General features: G+C 44.4%; 1 long non-coding RNA gene across 1 annotated transcript in view; it reads left to right on the plus strand.

Annotated features, from left to right (window-relative positions):
• The window catches only part of LOC309625199, a 73763-nt gene extending 67983 nt beyond the window's left edge, over positions 1 to 5780 (plus strand). Inside the window, exon 2 of the long non-coding RNA XR_014242382.1 lies at positions 854 to 5780. This is a non-coding gene — a long non-coding RNA (uncharacterized lncRNA). The remainder of the gene's footprint in view (positions 1 to 853) is intronic.
• The last annotated feature ends 220 nt before the right edge of the window (positions 5781 to 6000 follow it).

Here is a 6000-nt window from a genome sequence, read left to right on the forward strand (position 1 = left end):
AGGTGTCTTTCTGCTACCCTAGGATCTAAAGCCAAACAGAGACCACATGTGCCCTCTCAGATCGCAGCCTATCCTTCTCTGTTTCATCTCAGCAGGAAAAGGGTCTTTGCAATCCCGTGCTTTTTTTTTTTTTTCTCTCCTCACATCAGAGCAAAAGCAAACAATAATTTAAATAACATCTTTTTATAATAAGAAAAACCTTCGGCTTCCAACACAACTGGAAAAGAAGCCATTTGTCGCTGCCTGGAATGAGCTGTCAGCATGCACTTGGCATTACTTTCCCACTGAGGGTGATGGATACACACTGAGCCATCTGTACTTCTTAATCAGTTCTCATGACCAACATGAGGCATTTGCAAGTCACGTGAGGAGAATAATTTGTGGTCAGACATTGGAACTAACAGGTTGACGTATGGACTAAACCCTTGGCTTCATTCCTGTTGCTCCAGTCACGGCAGTAACCAGCCCAGACTTCCATGGATTCTCACAGGCAAAATACCTCAGTCACTTTTCTTTTTCTTTACAGTAAGGAAATAGGTATTGAAAAAAATACATACTCTCCCTTGGGAATGTATAGAAAATAGCCTTGTATTCTACACACAGGAAGCAGGATGTCTGCAGTGTCTAGTGCTATGTTAATGGATTCTGCTGGAAATATCAAGGTTGATGATCTACCCAGGGGGTATGGTCCATAAATACACTCGCCACCCAGAGAATCCTAAGAATAAAGGGAGCTTGAAGAAAGCAGTTCTTGACAGCCTCCAGGAACAGTTACACTTTTGTCCCTAGATCACTTACATTTCTATGGCTTACTTACTGAACCTCCAACATTTGTGGAATCTTTATTCCTCAGATATGCTGAGAAAATAAGCCATCACCTTATTTGCTCCAAAGTCTCAGGACCAAGAGAATAATAATAAGTCAAGAGGCTGGAGTTTAAAGGAAGTCGGAATTTTCTCTGAGCCTGTGTGACCTCGAGATGCACAAAGAAGTTAAATGTTTGCCCTCCTGCAAGGTAAGAGTTTAAATGTCTTCTCTTCTGAAAATTAGATGCCCCTTCCTATTTTTTCATACGTGAAGTAACTCCATGGGTGTGGAAAACTCTAAAGAGAACGAATATGTGTTTTCATTCTCTTCAGTATGTCCACACAAAGGTTCTTGCTCCACGGTTTAAGATTTCTAAAAACTTTACCTTTCAGGCTCAAAGTCAGTCTGATCAGAGTATCCAAAACAATGAAGAGTCTGGGCAGGGCAATTCAGAACTGATCACCATTTTCCAGGATAAGACAAGGGAATATTCCTTAATGCTGGAAAGACCTGGTTCAGTAGCTAATACAAGATTTAAACTCTAAAAATATAGTAGGTGCTGAAACCAATGAGAACAAATGAATAATTGAAATAATAACCAGGCAAACTAACAAACCAATGAACAGATGAACTTGTGGAATTCCTGATCCCAGGAGGAGAGGTGGGCTGAAAAGCATTAAGTCTCAAAAGGGTTTTCATCTTTTTTTTTTTTTTTAAGTTTATTTATTTATTATTTATTTATTTTTGGCTGCGTTGGGTCTTTGTTGCTGCGCGCAGGCTTTCTCTAGTTGCGGCGAGCGGGGGCTACTCTTCATTGCGGTGCGCGGGCTTCTCATTGCAGTGGCTTCTCTTGTTGCGGAGCACGGGCACTAGGTGCACAGGCTTCAGTAGTTGTGGCTCACAGGGTCAGTAGTTGTGGCTCGTGGGCTCTGGAGCGTAGGCTCAGTAGTTGTGGTGCACGGGCTTAGTTGCTCCCCAGCACGTGGGATCTTCCCGGACTAGGGCTCGAACCCATGTCCCCTGCATTGACAGGCGGATTCTTAACCACTGTGCCACCAGGGCAGTCCTGGGTTTTCATCTTTTGTCCCCCACACTCAAGACTACTGTATAGATGAACAGCCTTAGGCATCTTATCATTCCCATTTCTATTGCTAATTCTGAGCCCATCCCTTTGTCTCCTGTGCAAGAAAACTCACTTCTGAGCTGCTCTAAGGGTTGTCAGGACTGGCCAGGATCCAGCCCTCCCTGCCCTGCCACCATCCCAGCCTTACCTGCTTCCCCCCGCACATTTGTGAGGCCAGTAGAGCACCAGATGAATAGCAAGACATACATCCTCTCTCCTCATAGATTCCTAACCATCAAGGGGTCTTTCCCCTGGACTCAGCCCCCAGACAGGAGGGATGGGGCAAGAGCACAGGGCCACACGCCAGCACCTTGGCTATCGTCTTCCTCCCCAACTCTCACCCTTGATCAGGCTTAGGACAAGAGGACTGACTGTTACAACATCAGTCTTCCTTCCCAGGCCTATTGCGTATGGCACGAATGTTGGCTTTGGTACTCAAAAGCTGGGTGTGCTCCCAACTGGAAATGGAAATGTCCATTTGGAAATTCCAAACCCAAGAAATATGTAGGTTTTTACTTTGCCCTTTGCACTTCACTCTGACAACTCTATCCTGAGAACAAAGTCTGACCGATGCTAACGAGAGCGTAGGGACCAAGAGGAGTTATGGAAATGAAAACCATCACCCCACTGCACTTGCTCGTCCAAGAAGCTTCTGGAAATCCAAGAATACAACTACGCTGCCCTTTTATAAAAGGCTTCTCCACTCACTATTTTATTGCACCTAGGATGTTTCTCCCTGCTGCCAGCGCTCGCTCTGCATCTCTCTCTCCAAGGCACCCAATAGAGCACATCTTCATTGTGCTGGCCCTACACACAGGATCTGTCCCCTCAGCTGCTGTTCCCAAGCCATGTGCCAGATCCCTCACATGTCCTGCTTCTCTACCTCCAGGGGCAAGGGACCAAGGAGAGGTGGCCCCCAGACAGATGACAGGTCGTTGGCATAGCCACCTTGCCCTGGTCACAGCCCCACGAACCCCTTTGATTTCCTCCTCCTTCTTCCCCACTCACCCCAGGACCCCCTCCCTGACAGTTCACTTTGGATGAATTTCACCCTCCAACTTCCTGTCAAGGGGAACATCTGACTTTCTTTTCCTTCCTGGGATAAGGAATAATCAAGAGGCTTAGGATGTGAACAGGAAGAAATTCAAAGATGTTTGATTTGGCCTCAAGGCTGCTACGTGGCCCGCAGTCTTTCTTTGGTAGAAAGAGAGCCCAAGTCTTTAGCAGGGCTTAGCCCTTTCAGCCCTGAAATTTGTTTTCAGCACTTAGCTTAAAGATGTGATCCTGGACAGTAAGTGTTATAGTGTTTGTTGCTGGTTTATCAAGATTCCTTTATGGCCCAATTACATTGTGATTAATTGAATTTACATTATTTTTCTCAAAAATAAGATTTGAGCACACAAAGGTAAATGCAGATAAACATCGATGATTATATTACCAAATGTCCAACTCCAGAGGCTTAAGACATTACATAATATTACTTGCAATGAAAGATACTATTTTCAAATCTATGAGTTGTAGAAACCATTTTTATTCATTTATCTCTTGTGTTATGAAAATTTTTTTCATCCATATGAAATTTAAAGGCTGTTGGCCTATTCAGACAAAAATTTTCCTACTCTGGAGGCCACCTTAAATAGGGGTTACTTAGCAAGATTATCATTACCTCTCAAAATTCTCTTTAAAGAGGTTTTAATTCGAGTTCTCCAGTGCCTCCGGTTACGAGTTGTTTTGGTTTGGTTTGGTTTGGTTTGATTCTTGCATCTAAATGATTGATATCAACCTATTCCCTCCTGTTCCCCAGGAGAACCATTCCCAACAGGCAAAAGTGAAGTCAGCTCCAAGGGCAGGTCTGGGTTTTCCAGTCTGCTGTGAAGAATAACCCTCTGGTTCTAGGGGTGTTATAAATGTATCTGTCTTCAGGGACCGGTAAGAACAAACCCATATAAATAGGAAGGGGGTGTGTGTCTGTAAGGTGTGTTTGTGTGTGTTCTACAACTGCAAATTAGCAATAGGTGAGAGTTTACTAGTAGGAGGTTAAGCACTCCAGGAAAATACAAGTGTCATCCCTGCGGGCTGGAGCAGAAGCGATCCAAGGCAGACATCTGAGGACACAGCTGGACCAATGCCAGATTCTTCCCCAGGACTGCCAGGGATGACAAGGGTTAGTTAATAGGCAGAAGGTATTTGGAATTAATCCAAAAGTGGATCTGGCCTGAGATTAGGAGTGCAAAGAAATGACCATTTAAGAGAGTCCAGATTTGGAGAGAAGCAGCTGAGACAAGAAACCAGTGCCAGCTGTGAGGAGTCTGGGGGGAAAGGGCAATTTCCACACTGAATTGCAAGAGGGAGGAAAGCCAGAAAGAACTTTGTTCTCATCTGGAATGGGGGTCATCAAGAAGTGTAGCTGGTCAAGCTTCAGAAGTGAGGACTTCAGATGAAAAGCCAGACCTTTCTGTGAAGTTATCACTACTTGTAAAACTGCCCATGAGTCACATTTGACACTCACAGTGAAGAATAAAGGACTTACCCTCTGACGAGAGGGGTTTCATGGATTGGGATGAGTTCATATGGAGGAGAGAAAAGGATCATGGCAGTGTGGCCTAGAAGACAGAGCGATAAACGGACACAGGCCCATCCCAGTTCCGCCATTAACTAGGAGAGGACCTCGGGCGTGTCATTCAAAGGTCTGGGGCCTCAGTTTGCTCATCTGGAGGAGAGCCAGCCGGTCCGTTCATTAGGGAGGCAACACGTGTAATTGAGCCGGGACCCGTGCTAGGTCCAGAAGAAGCCTGCAAGCATTTCACAGTCGAGGGTACAACTAAGTCATCTTTAAGTCCCCTTCCAGCTCTAAAATGTAACCTGCTATGGAGAAAAGAGCTTAGGTTTGGGATGCCTTGCTGCCCAATTTGATTCCCAGCCCTGACAATTACTAGTTGTGAATTAGGGAAAGTTACTTAACCTACCTAAGGCTCAGGAAGGTGTCTAAAATAAGCATAATAATAAGCATCCTGTCAGTCACTATAAGAAATAAATAAGGCAATTCCCCTCCCATAGCACAGTGTTGCTACTAGGAGGCCACAGTGTTCCCAGCCCCTCAGCATCCAGGTCTGACCAGGTGACTAGGTGACTAGTTCTTGCCAATTGAATGCAGCACTGCAGATGTGAGTCATGTGCAAGCCAAGTCTTACCAAAACCTGTTTACTTTCTTCCATTTCCATCAGCAGATTAGGATGGAGTTAGTCTGGCTCCATTACCCACTTATTTTTCCATATGAATTTTGTCACCAGTTTGCCCATTTCTCAATAATATTCCGTTAATATTTCTTTTTAAACCAGGATTGTGGCATAAACCATCTTAGATAAAATTGATGTCTTTAGTTTTCTTATACAGAAATATTTTGTCTTTTCCATTTGTTCAAGTCTTGTATATGTCCCCACAGAGGAATTTTTAAGTTTCTTAAGTTTATTCCTTTGTACTTCGCCTTAATCACCTGGACTATTACAGCAATTTAATCAGTTTATAAAAATGCGCTGAGGGGATGGAGAATTAAAATGCTTAAGAAAGTTATAGGGGACTTCCGTGGTGGCTCAGTGGTTAAGAATCTGCCTGCCAATGCAGGGGACACGGGTTCAAGCCCTGGTCCGGGAACATCCCACGTGCCGCGGAGCAACTAAGCCCGTGCACCACAACTACTTAGCCCACGTGCCACAACTACTGAGCCTGCATGCCTAGAGCCCGTGCTCCGCAACAAGAGAAGCCCCCACTCGCTGCAACTAGAGAAAGCCCGCGCGCAGCAACGAAGACCCAATGCAGCCAAAAATAAATAAATTAATTAATTAATTAAAAATTTTTTAAAAAAGAAAAAAAATAAAGTTATAGGAATTCTTTTTTTTTTTTTTCTTAATTTGGCTACGCCAGGTCTTAGTTGCGACATGGGGGATCTTCATTGCAGCATGCGAGATCTTTTTTTTAGTGGCACCATACGGGATCTTTAGTTGCAGCATGTAGGATCTTTAGTTGCGACACGCAGGATATTTTAGTTGCGGCATGTGGGATCTGGTTCCCTG

This window comes from Balaenoptera borealis (assembly GCF_965194805.1).
Source record: "Balaenoptera borealis genome assembly, chromosome: 3".
NCBI classification, from domain to species: Eukaryota; Metazoa; Chordata; class Mammalia; order Artiodactyla; family Balaenopteridae; genus Balaenoptera; species Balaenoptera borealis.